Source organism: Peromyscus eremicus, chromosome 1 (genome assembly GCF_949786415.1).
Source record: "Peromyscus eremicus chromosome 1, PerEre_H2_v1, whole genome shotgun sequence".
Lineage (NCBI taxonomy): Eukaryota > Metazoa > Chordata > Mammalia > Rodentia > Cricetidae > Peromyscus > Peromyscus eremicus.
Window position 1 is genome coordinate 146,088,222 of NC_081416.1, and position 13,882 is coordinate 146,102,103.

Consider the following 13,882-nt stretch of genomic DNA (forward strand, 5'->3'; position numbering starts at 1 on the left):
AGTAGAGTGGAGGGGAGGAGAGAGGAGTGGAGGGGAAAGAAGTGGAGTAGAGGGGAGGGGAATGTCAATAACAAACAAAGACAAATAAGAAAAGAACATAGTGCTTAGAAAAGATCAACAACAGATAAAATTTATTCTTGGTTTTACTGTAAATCCTTACAATTTTTAGGCACAGCAGATAATGATGACTTTAAATAAGTGATATAGAATCTGCAAGTGTGAGTTTGAGGGAGGGATGGGGGGCACAGAGAGAAGTAGACAGATAGATGATAGATAGATGGAAGGACAGATAGAAAGGCAGAGAGACTGAGTCCATAGGTGGATTGCCTCAGAATCAACCTGATGAAGGGAGACATCAAAGCTCTATTTTTACTTAGATGTTCTGCATTTGAACTGAAAATAGCTACTATTAAATTTTGATGTATTATCATTTAAATTATTCAAATTATTGTAAGAAGTCTTTTTTTAATTTTTATTTTGCAATACAATTCAGTTCTACATATCAGCCACAGATTCCCTTGTTCTCCCCCCTCCCGCCCCCCTCACCTTCCCCCCAGCCCGCCCCCCATTCCAATCTCCTCCAGGGCAAAGCCTTCCCCACAGACTGAGATCAACCTGGTGGACTCAGTCCAGGTAGGTCCAGTCCCCTCCTGTCAGAATGGCTAAGATCAAAAACACTGAAGACACCTTATGCTGGAGAGGATGTGGAGCTAGGGGAACTCTCCTCCACTGCTGGTGGGAATGCAAGCTTGTACAACCACTTTGGAAATGTAAGAAGTCTTTTTTAAATCCATTTTCAAGGGCTACAATTTGTTATGTGGAGCAAACTAATACAGCTTTTGCATAAATGCACAGAAGAGAGTTTATTGGTTTTGTGGCATTTATCTATCTATTAAGAATATTATGTGCATGCTGACAAAGATTGGTCAGGCTAATGGCTCTGACTGTAGAGAAGGTGGTTCACTGCTGCTGACTAAGACAAGTCACAAGGTTGTTTTTAAAAGCCAAACAACACATTTGAGTAATAACTCATGTCACACAATAAATCACCCTGAAATATAACGGTTTAAGGAACCATCATGCATTTCTCTGAGCGTGTAACCCTGCTCTCAGTGTTTCACATCCAGCTGCAGCTGTAGTTTCTAAGAGTATGGTGATGGAACACCCAGAGTGGTCTCACTCTCATGTAGGTGCTGTCTAACAGAGATTCCTTGTCTCAGCAAGTCAATCCTGCATGGATTTCTTATATTCCAGACACTTTCCAAGGGAATAAACCCCAAACTGAAAGCACTATGCAAGCTCTGTTTCAATTTTGTTGCTGGGGTTCCACAGGGCACAGTCATGTGATTAAACATCACACCATGCTATAGACAGAGGTGGAATGTGTAATGGGAGACCATCACTGCAGCTTGTCAACCCAACAGTACACATATATACATATACATACACACACATATGCTCTCAGCATCATTTATCACCTGCAGTTTATAAAACCAATAGTACGTGTATACATATGTTCTCACCACCATTTATGAACATGGAATATAGAAAAGTCAGAATTCTTTACCCTCTAATTAAAAAAAAAACATTTTTTCAGAGTGCAGACCCATAGCCACCTCTTTAACATTTCAAAAAATAGAATAATTTCCTGTATGAATGAGTGCATCTGAAAGCTTCTGATTACATTATTTTAGAAGAGTATATAATTACATGTGCTTGGAGTGTTGAAGTGGGTTCTTACTGTCTAAGGCACAAGTTTTACTTCTCAACAGTGGGATACATGTGGGAGCACGCACATGAGTTTCAGTCTAGAGGATGGAGTTGTGGGATACATGTGGGGAGCATACGAACTTCAGTCAGGTGGACAGAGTTGACACTAATAGTCTCCTAACTCTAATTTCTGTTTTTGTTGGGGGATGATATGAGTTAATATATATGTACATTGTGAATGTGCTGTGCAGGTTTTGTGGCCCTCAGTCATTTTTTTCCTTTTCTAAACAGATGCTCATAATCAATGCCCTTGAAAGAGGACTTTTCTGTTAATATCCACCAAGCACGGTTGGAGACTCTGACCCCAGGAATGCCGCAGGCAAAACAGCAATGGGCTGCAAACTGCTTCCACCACGGGCATTCCCTGTCCAGCTTCAAACACTGGTGTTGCATTGGCCGTTTATTTCTTCTTTTATGGAGCTCTGAAGACAGCAGTTGGATGTGAGTCAGGTTCGCAAGGCATAAGTCAAGTGTTTTATATCTTGCTTGGTGAAAGGGAAGCCTGGGGTGATGGTTTTTAAAAAGATTTTTAAAGCATCTGACATCTTTGCCTCCTTACCAAGTGTAGCACAGCTGCACGGGAAGCTAGGACAGCTTTAGAGTGTGAGTTTAATGAGGCAAGTTCCTTCTCCGACATGGGCTTTCAATGACTCTTCACCCTGTGCACGCCCAGGGCGTGATTATCTCGTCCCTCTTCTTTGTCTGCCCCCTTTTTTTCCTTTATGTCTGTTTCCTTGCTTCGAGTTAACTAAGCACAAAGATTACCTACTTTTGGTGATGCTCAATGGGACCCGGACACAGAAGTCATGACACTAGAGTGGACCCTGCCTTAGCTCTGTCGGGTCCATCTGTATGTCTTTTTGAAGCACCACTGATTTTTTTTTCTAAAATAAGAGTAAAAAATCATCTGTAATATTCAATTTCTGATCTTGTTTTCTTTCACTTCATATTACTTCAATTTGGTTAATTCAAATGTCACTTCACATCTCATTCTCATTCTCTGTCTTAACTCTGCCTGCTTCCTTCTCTTTCTCTCTCTCTCTCTCTCTCTCTCTCTCTCTCTCTCTCTCTCTCTCTCTCTCTCTCTCTCTCTCTGTCTCTGTCTCTCTGTGTGTGTCTCTGTCTCTCTCTTTCTTTCACCTATGAGAAAAATAGCTAAAAATATTTCAAAACCTTTATCTTAACCTTAACCACTGTTCCCCCCAATTTTTAGACTATTATTCTAATCTAATATTTTTTAGGATCAATAGCCATAGAGATAACTGTTGTCTTCTGTGGGTTTTATTATTTAGTTTAATCTTTTATGGAGCAGACTTTAAAAGTGCTGGATCCTTGGAATAAAAAAAAATATTTTTATAAAAGTTAGGGAAATTTACAATAGCGCTATAATTTATCTGACATTGTACAGTTTTGTAGGATGTCTCTGTCTTACTGAAAGTTATCAGGTGGAGCATAAAGTGTTATGTGACTGGTCTCCAGCATTTGTCATGGTTACTCACTCAACTGCTTAGTGCTGTCTGTGGGCCTTGTCCTTGAAAATGAAGCAAAGCCTCACTTTTACATCAGCATTCTGTTAATTACACAGCACATGTCACGTGCACACACACACACACACACACACACACACACACACACAGGGACACACAAAATAATAGAAAAGGAAGAGGAGAAAAAAGGAAAAAAGAAAATCATGATGCGTACACCTCACTCTCAGGGAACTTTATAAGGTATTTTTTGATATGGAGACATTATTTCACTTTTTATTTTACAGTACATAATTCTTATTTAACATGGGAAATAGTAAAATATTGTTCTGATATATGACAAATAATAAGTATTTTCTCATAAAAATAAAATTAAATAATATCATTGTAGTGAGCATAGTAAAAAAAAATGCCTTTTAGACAAGTAAAAATAGCTTAGTCAGGAACTCTAGTATACCCAAGTCTGCACCTGATAACCAGAACCCAGTAACATCACTCATTCAAGACAACCAGACACAGGCCCAGAACACCATGATGCCCTGGAAAATGTATAAGCAACATACAATGCTCTGCTCTGCACATCTGGAGAAATCCCACCTTGATCTGCCCTGCAGCTGTAGAGTCTCCCCCAGGATCCTGACCCTCAAAGACACTGTTAGAGGCTGGACCTGACCTTCAACTAAGATACGTCACACAGGGGAGGCAGGCTCAGGACACTAGTTAGGAATTTATGTGATGACCTTCAGCATAATAAAATATACCTTTTGTTATACTAACTGCAAATATCTACCCTCTTGTTCACAAGAATCACATACTTAAGTCTAAAAATTCTCTTCAATTAAATTAAGTGAATTTCCATCTGTTTATTCTTTATAAAATGAGTATTTTTCACCCCCCAAAACTTTTTAAGATATTTTGACATCAGAAATGCTCCTTTGTGGCCACTGATGGTTACTGTTACTGTGTTTTACAGATACATTGTTTTAAAACTATCAATTATAATTCAAAATTCAGAAAGTATGATTGAGAAAGGTATCAAATTTAAATAATATTTTATTTATTACTGTTCTGTGTGGATGATGTGCGTGGGGGTGGCACATGTGTGGAAACTGGTGGACAACTTGGTGGGGTCTCTTCTTCCACCTTGAGTTCTGAGGATCAAGCAAAGATCATCAGGCTTGTGTGTCAAGAAGCTCTTCCTGCTGAGCTTTGTCACTCGGCCAATGTCAGATTTTAAAAGAGAAGGCTAGCCACAGCAGGAGTTAGCACACATCCACCAGTGTGCGTTTTTTAATTTTTTTTGAGAATTTTTATACATGAGGCCAATGAATTTTCTCATCTCTTCCTTGCAACTCTTCCTGTGTCCCCACAATGTCCCCTTCTCAAAACATTCCATTTTCAAATTCACTTCTTCTTCCTCGATAAGTAATTTTACACCATATATTCTACAGAGTCCAAGATATACCTGGGCTCTCAGAGCCTCAGTGTGTGTTGTGTTACAGATACCCCATTTGAAGACAGACACCCACAGTCACGTGTTCTCTGAACTCTGACAACAATCTTGTGTTGCAGAAGAAACCCCTTGATGACAGGTGAGACTTGCAATTACAAAAGGACTCAGGGGCAACTCTTGGCTCCACACTGTGATCTTTTCAGCTCTAATTCTCACAAGTTATCACTGTTCATTCATGCAGGAAACATTAGGTTCTGTATATTTTTCTGGGTTTAGAGAAGGAGTCAATAATTCTAAAATTGTGTATCTGTTCTAAAGTGCCCTCTTATCTCTTAACCTGTGAGATGAGTATCTCATAGGATGCAACAAATGAAACAGGAAACATAAGCTGAAGACCAACAGAAAAAGAAATTATTTCTTTCACTTTATCATCAATAACAGATCTCCAAATGTGTCTCTTTGGGATTAAGATTTGTTTTATTTGTTAAAACAATTTTAAAATTTGAATTTTAAAATTAATAAAGGCATTTGCAGGACATATGAATTCTAGAATGAGGTAGAGTTCTGACTCTTTTACTGGCTTTTGGAACCCTACTCCTCATACTGGGTAGTCTCTCCCAGCCTTAATACATGTTTAGTCTTACTGCAACTTGATGTGCCATATTTTGTTGATATTCGTGAGAGACCTGCCCTTTTCTGAACAGAAACAGGGGAGAAGTGAATTGGGGGGCGGGAGTAGAGGGCTAGGGGGAAGGACTGGAAGGAGAGGAGAGAGGGTAAACTGCAGCCAGGATGTAAAGTAAGTAATTTATTTTTAATGGGGAGAATTCTCAATAGCTAAATCTCAATTGGCTGAGAAACACCAACTGTTTCTAATGAAATGTTCTACATTCTTAGCCACCAGTGAAATGGTAATCAAAACTACTTTGTGATTTCATCTTAACCTGTCAGATTAACCTGTCAGAATGGCTAAGATCAACAGAAGAAGTGACAGCTCATGCTGGGGAGGATATGAAGCAAGAGGAGCACTCCTCATTTGCTGGTAAGAGTATACAAGCCTTACAGCCACAATGGATATCAATGTGGCTGTTCAAGTTAATTGCTGCTCTAGTCATAATAGCCAGAAATTGGAAACAACGTAGATTTCCCTCAACAGAAGAATAGATAAAGAAAATGTGGTGCATTTAGAGGATGGAATATTACTCAGCTGTTTAAAAAATGAAATAATGAAATTCATAGGTAAGCAGGTGGAACTAGAAAAAGAAATGATTGTAAGTGAGGTAATTCAGACTTGGAAATACAAGTATGGTTTTATTCACTTCTATGTAGATATTTTCTGTTAAGTCACTGATAACCAAGCTACAATCTGAGATTAAGTGTAGAGTAAGGGACTGTGTGCATGTGTGGTTTTTTTTAGGGGGGGGGGGGGTTTACAGAGAGATCATGTTGGGAAATGAAAATAGAATATATAGATATAGATGGATGGGATGCTAGAACAGGAAGATAAAGTCTGGAGCGGGAGGAGAGAGAGTAACTGAGGAGGGAATACAGGGAGACACAGCTAAAATTAAGGACAAGTTGAGGGGTGGTATGGAAACCTAATACAGTATAAGCTTATATATAAACACACACACAACACACACACACATATACATACATACATATATATATATACATATATATGTATATGAAGGTTAGATAAATGAAATCACTAAATAATGGGGAGTATAGAAACCCTACAGCCTTTTCTTCTTACCAAATAAATCTTCCAGTACCAAAATTGAGTTGCATCTAATTGAGTTGTTGGCCCAAGGTGTCCCATGGAAGGCCTCAAACAACCCAAGCTGTTGCCAAGACAATAGGTTTCGCTCCACAAACTACAGCAAAGCCTTATTGCTGAAGACAACACATATATCTCTCATTGAATATAGAGAAATCAAGCTGATGTATGGTGATGTATTGTGTCCCCCAATATACTGTGTCTCCCAATAAAATAAAACTTGCCTGGAGATCAGAGGAAAAAGTCAGCCACTATATAGCTGTCAGGCAATGGTAGCACACACCTTTAATCCTATCACTTGGCAGGCAGGAATCTATCTGTCTGGATCTCTGTGAGTTCAAGGCCACACTAGGGAACAGAGCCAGGTGTAGTGGTACACAACTTAAATTCCAACACTAGTTAACCATTGGGGTATGGAGGTCTATACAGACAGACAGGAAGTGACAAAGCTGGGCAGGAAGAGGAAGTGATGTAGTTGGACAGAGAGAGCAAATCAGACGGCAGAATAGCAAGAGATATAGGCGTGGATAGACAGGAAGTCTCACCTTTGGAAGCTGCAGAGTTGGTGAGGTGAGGTTAGCATGTGGCTGTTCCTATTCCTCTGATCTCTATCTCAGGTTTTCACTCCTATATCTGTCTCCATGTTTTTTTTTATTAATAAGACCATTTAGAAATTTGTCTAAGTCCCCTTATGTTTAAGGACTTCATAGGAGACAACTGGGATTGAAGACTTTAAAGCCAAAAGGTATAGTTCCTAATACGCTTTTGCTGACTCTCAGTTTTCTTTGCTTCTATCAAACAATGATTTGGCTTGATCCCCCAAGTTACCTAGTGGGTTGCTGTGGTCTGTAAGACTTGGCTAATGCTGGATGCCCTAGCAAAGCCTTCAGCATTTGATCATTGTATTAAAACAGTTGTCTTTACTTTAAGTATATTTCAAATACTTGAGAAACCTATGTTATGGCATGTATTTATAGTTGCCAATAATATTGGCTTGAAGACATCACTAGTTCAGGAGCCAAACATCACTATCAGGTGCAATTATCAGAGAAGCTTTATAGAGGACAGTATGATCCTACAGAGACTTCCAGACTTCCACAGCTTCCTTTAGTCAAGAAGACTATTTTAAAAACCTAAAGATATATAATTAGTTCAATTCTTCCAATCTGTGCAGTGTTTTTTTCTGTCTGCAAAGACATCAGAAATTATTGCACCAGTGGTAACTATGGCAACATTGCAAGTGACTTACCCAAAGCTGTCACACTCTGCATGGGACTCTCTTGATAAATACTAACTGGAAACACAGGAAATAACCAGCACTTCAGTCCACTGTTTACCAATCTTCCATCTGCATTATATGTTTTCTGGTGTTTATGTTTTGCTCAAGGTCTCCTGTGTATTCTCTTTCCGTGGTATGTTTTGTCTGTAGCTACAAAAGTAAATGAAACTATTTTAAGTACACATGAAGAACATCTCACAGATCACAGATCCAATAACTTGGGTTTACAGCAGTTGGATTCGTTGAACCTGCCTCACATTGTTTCCCAAACTAGTCTTGAGCCCCTGTGTTTAAGTTATCTCACTGCCTCAGCTTCTCCAGAGTTTCTAAGAATAAAGCTTCACACTGCTGTGCCTGGCAGAGTCAATTAATTTTAATAAAAAAAGTATGGAAATGCATGATATGATTCTGGTAGAATTTTATTTATTATGAGAACTCCCTTCCTGGCTGGAATGCAATTACCTACTTCTAATTTTGCCTTTAAGTAGTGGAGGCAAAGAAAAACTCGATATTAGCCTCATGAGAACAAGGCTCCACGCTTCTGGCCTCAGTTTACCCTAACTAATTCCTGATTATCTTCTTACCAATGCAATTTCACTGGAGTCAGAGATCCATGGATTTGGGAAAGACACACTTCAATCTATGCAACTCATTTCTCTCTCCTTATGAGAAAAACCTGAAAACTCATTAAAAATGTATTTTAAAGTTTATCTGGGAGTACATTTAGCTCTGTGTGTACATGTGTTTCGTATCCATGAGACATGCCAATAATGAATTGAAAATATCTGAAATAAGAGAGTCTAAACATTTGCAGATTCTTTTTCTTGTTTTTATGCCCTAAGCAATACTGCATTTGCAAACGGGTTCATTGATTAGGTATCAATATCAACAGAAATGAATGAAAGCCTACAGGATGAAGTACATAAGACATATGCAAATTCTACATCATAAACAACTTTAGGTTGTGGTATTTGTAGGGGTTCAAATAAACACCAGATAAACAGAGAGTCAATCATATATTATATTGTTTATATTGTATTATTTATGAGAATAAAAATCAGCTCTGTGCAGTTTATTTTAGTTCATATGAAATATGACACTTTAAGTTCAAAATTGACAAAGATTTTCAGTAGGGCTTGGTGGGATGAGACATGTGGATCCTAAACAAAATGTCCCTGATGTGCAGCTGTGTGTCCTATCCAGTGTCCCTGGATAGCTCACAACTTTGTTGCTTTCACAAATACATGAAGGAAACAATTTAGATGGAGAAAGATTTATTTGGTGCACAGCTGCCTGGATCATTGTCCTTAGGCCTGCGGTGAAAGAGAATATCTCTCCTCATGGCAGCAGGAAGAAGATATGAGGTAATGGGCTCCTCCTCCTCCTCTTTTGGTCCATCTGAGCCCGAGGTGTTGAATGGCACTGACCACAGTCAGAGTACATCTGAATTTACCATTCATACTGAGAGCCCTCCCAAAAACACCCAGTGTACTTACCAATTTCTCAAGTGTTTCTCAACACAATCAAGTTGACAGGCAAATGGCCACTGTATTCTTCCCTTCTTAGTTTCATGGTCCTATACAAGCATACATTTCACTAGCATCACATACAGCCATGGCCTACTTATCACTCTAGGGTTCATGTATAAGTCTCTGTTTCAGGTGTTGACATAGATTTCCTGAGATGTTTTGTGGTTTCAAATTGCTACTGTACACATTATAGTAAGGTAGGAAAAGACAATGCTATGGGAAAAGACAATACTGTAGAGTTTTGCAAGGCCTACAGGATCGTTCTGTGAGCACAGATGGAAATCCAAATGGGAACCTTGCAGTGTTAGAATTACTGACTTTCATTTATACAAATCTTCTCATTTTACAAGCTTACTGTGGCTCAGAAATGCCACCCCATCAATCCTCATGGCTGCTCACGGGGACACTGATGGGCTATTAAAATGGTAAGTGGGTTGAGTTCTAGAAAATAGTTATCTCTGTTAACTTAGGGGCAAACAAAAATGATCTCAACGGAGAAACGGATTTGTATTACTTCCCAAGGTGGGAAGATTTGACAAGAGGATTTGACTCTGACATGCTTATTGCCTAGTAACGATGTAATTAAACCAGGCTGGACAAAGGCCAGGAAGGTACAGCAGCTAGTTAATCTAATGGTTCCTTCAAGGAGCTTGATTTGTTTGGAGAAGAAATGTTAACAAACTTTCCACAGTAATTCTGTCTTTTCCATCTCTGTGTTTTCTGCCAGCAGACATAAATATGTCTAAATCTGTACACAACAAACAGAAGTATGTAGGAGCTGTGTCTCTATGTTCCTGTCTCAGTACAGCTGTTACATGAACCTCTCTTCAAGAATGAAAGTGATTCAGATTAGGGGTGAACCTACTTGAGTGTTTAATTAGGATACAGGGATCCACAGACACACTGAGCCTTTGGAGACCACTTTGTTTGAATTTGTGTGGGTGCATTTTACCTTTGAGTAGACTACTCAAAAATGATATCATGCCCTATTTGATTTAAGGCCCACTTAATGAGATGGTACCCATACAGGATACGATTTGGATGACCAAAACCATAGACTCAGGAACCTAGGGTAAAACCAAGTAATACTGGTCTAAAAAAATAAACATAACAATAAAATGACTTATAATGATATTTTGCTATATGCATAGATATGTGGCTTATTCTGTCCTTATCAGAAAGCTTCCTTCTATGGCAGATGGAAACAAATACAGAAACCCATAGCCAGACATTACAGAGAGAGAGTCCTTGGAACCCATATGTCTAAATTGGATGTCTCCATGAAATCCTTCCCCTCAGAGCTCAGGGAACCCTGCAGAAGAGGAGGCAATGTATGCAAGAGCCAGAGGGGATGAAGGACACCAGGACAGCAAAACCAACTAAATCAACAGAGCAAGGCTCATATGAACTCACAGAGACTGAAGCAGCAGGTACAAGGCTGACACTGTACCAGGTCCTCTCTCTATATATTATGGGTTTTGTTTAGTATTTCTGTGGGACTCCTGGGTGTGTGAACTAGTTGGTTTCTGATTCTTGTGTCTTCTCTTGGGGCTCTTTTCCTTCTCTTGGTTTGCCTCTTCTAAACAAAGTGTGATGGCTTTTGTTTTATCTTGTTATATTTTATTTTGTTATGTTTGGTTGCTATCTCTTAGAATCCTGTTCTTTTCTAATGAGAAACAGAAAGAGAGTGGATCCAGAGAGGAGGGGAGGTAGAGAGGAAGTGGGAACAGTAGAAAGAGGGGGGACTGTAATCAGGAAATATTGTATGATAAAAGAATCTATTTTTAACAAAAGGGGAGGGGGAAAGGAACATGTAAAAGATGAGCTCTAGATGGAAGGAGCTGGCCTGGCCCCAGTTCCTATTCTTACCCTTTACTTCCTGTTTATGGATGAAATGTGATCACTCTGCTTCCTGATCACCAGACAGCCTCACATTCCTGCCACCATTCCTTCCCTGCCATGATCAACTGTATCCCTTCTAGAAATATAAGCTAAAATAAACCCTACTGTCCTTTTCTTTCTTTCTTTCTTTCTTTTCTTTCTTTCTTTCTTTCTTTCTTTCTTTCTTCCTTTCTTTCTTTCAGGCTTCAGATTTGAAAGATGTTGGAAAGTGGCAGAGGTAAGAAACCCTTGTTGGTAAGCAATAAAGCATGCAGGTAACACCGCTCTACACAAATTCATCTGATGCAATCTTGGCTCATCTCTACTTTTTTATAAGCATGCCATCTTCACTGCACCCTAATATATTTTAAAGCATGAATCAAAGTGTGACACATGTCAGTTCAAGTTCAATTCCTCTGTGTTTTGTGTCCGGAGTGTGTGATGTCTTCAGCAATAGGGTCTTAATGTCAAGTTCTGGGAGGTAATAAAAAACTGCAGTAATGGTTGGTGTTTTGTGAGTCTCTTTGACACCATTAGTTCACAACTCAAAGGTAGATTTCCAGTGCTTAGCCCTGGGATTTAGGGCAGAACTACTCTCTGTGTAGGCCCCTGAATACATTCCAGAGGGAAATGCAGCCCTGTGCAGCTCAGCTCATTGTTCCATGCTTCCTTTTGTCCTGGAATGTGACTTGAACTTGACCCTAGTGCAATCACATGGCTTGTGAGGATGATTAGTTTGTTAATGTGATAAAGATTCCATTCAGCACATAGTATGTGCTTGGTAAATGGTACTCATCATTATGACAAATTACAATCACTTAAAATAACACTGGAAACATGTTATTGTCACATCATTTGGAAGCCATAAACTGGCATGGATGGAAATCATGAAGCTACATCCCTTCCTGCATCATGTGACATTGCTGTTGACTTGAGAAAACCCTGAAGCATCAATAACTCTGATTATGGGCTGACTGCTGCTAGGCAGTGTAAGTGTCTGTCAGGAAGGGTGAACCAGCCAGCTTTTCTCAAATGAGGCAGGTGTGAGCCTCCTAGAGACTGACACATGATTTCTAAAGGTGAGAATGAGGAATTATAACAGAAGCTCATTATAGATAAGTTGGAAGGCATTTGTTAATCAGGACTGCTGCTGATGGAAGATGCAGCATGTTAATGCTAGGAAAAAAATGACTTCCACACAGAAACATCTCTTTTATTACATGGCTGAAATGTGCTCTGAGGCTTACAAAGGCTTATTATAAAACAAGATATGTTTTGTACACCTGACTTAGTTTAGAACATCAGAATAATGATTAAAAAGCATTATGGAATAAAGTATGATTTATGCTGAAAAAAGTAATCATTAACTTTTATGACAGACATTTTTTTAAATGGTAAGTTTCACATGAAAAACAAATCAAAACTAATCTCGAAGGAAAAAAAATAAACCTGTAAGGTTGTCAAAGCTTTTCCCTTCTGTAAAACATTGAAGATGTGGGCACATCCTGGAGAAGTGCCTGAGGATGTCTGCCATCCTCCTTCATGTCCCCACCTTGCTGTTCATGAGACATGGGGGACGAGCTTAGCCTAAAGAAGCTTTCCTGTGATGACGGTCACTGGGAGATATCCTCAATTTGAACTAACATGTAAGGGATGTTCAATTCTCTTATAGTTGAAATAATCCTGAAAGCCTGTGTAAAAAAATTGTATGTTTTATAAAAGACAACTATTCCAGATTTTCTTCATATACTTATTACGGATTTCTTCTTAAAAGGCATGAAAGTAGAAAAGGCCATTTCTGGAAAGAGAAAGAAGATGAGGAAGATGAAGAAGAGGAAGAGGACAGACAGAAGTGTCTGGGGGATCAAGAGGTCAATAGGGGTCAATGTGAACATTCCGTAGATAGGTACACATCATAGTGAAAACATTGCTTTGTATAGTCAATATAATATATGCTAATAAAAAGAACAAAAGAAAAATGTACCAATAAATTTTGTTATAAGAGGAGAGAAAAAATAGTGAAATCCTTCCAGGAAGCAAGCTGTACCGGGACCTGGTGTTCTGCATACAGTCTTTGCATCTGATCACTTTAGAGTCCAATTACTCTAAATTCCCCTGAACCCAGTTCTTCATCTCCAAAATAGACTGAAGATTTTCACTTTTGCCCTCTTAGAAGGATTAAAGGGAACAACATCTGTGTGCATCCCTTAGTGCACACAGTAGGCTCTCATTAATAGTGTCATTTCTGCACCTAGTAGGAGCATTTTCCTCCATTGTTTGAACAACTAATTTTAGATGAATGAACCAGACTGAGTGTGTGGCGAGGTCAGAAAATGTCTCTGGACCACTGTGTCTCAGGAGACACATGTGATACAAACGGAGTGGCCAAGTCATACTGATGAGTAGAGAAAACACTGAACCAACCAAGGCACAGCTCAGGTTTTTATTAAGTCTCCCCGGAGCTGGAGGTGCACAGTCATGTGGGAGTTCATACTTCCTCCTTTTCTGAGAACTATTGGCACTGCCATTGGGAGAAATGAAAGTTGTCAACCAATACATGGATGACTCATGGAAGCCAGCATCCTGAAAATGTCAGAAATAAACCCACTAACTCAATAAAAAACAGAGCTGAAAAATGGCCATAAGATATTGCAGTTCACCAGGGATACAGATGGTGGCACATGCCTTTAATTCCAGCACTTGGGA

General features: G+C 39.2%; 2 long non-coding RNA genes across 3 annotated transcripts in view; one reads left to right on the top strand and one right to left on the bottom strand.

Annotated features, from left to right (window-relative positions):
• Positions 1-4,177: 4,177 nt before the first annotated feature.
• Positions 4,178-12,987, top strand: LOC131919530 (uncharacterized). Of its 2 annotated transcripts, XR_009381277.1 has the most exons (5): positions 4,178-4,846; positions 5,659-5,749; positions 10,595-10,725; positions 11,380-11,414; positions 12,951-12,987. It is a non-coding gene; the product is annotated as an uncharacterized LOC131919530 (long non-coding RNA). The 2 variants fall into 2 exon arrangements; XR_009381278.1 differs by lacking the exon at positions 11,380-11,414.
• The window catches only part of LOC131919523 (uncharacterized), an 88,470-nt gene continuing 82,314 nt past the window's right edge, over positions 7,727-13,882 (bottom strand). Inside the window, exon 6 of the long non-coding RNA XR_009381275.1 lies at positions 7,727-7,916. This is a non-coding gene — a long non-coding RNA (uncharacterized LOC131919523). The remainder of the gene's footprint in view (positions 7,917-13,882) is intronic.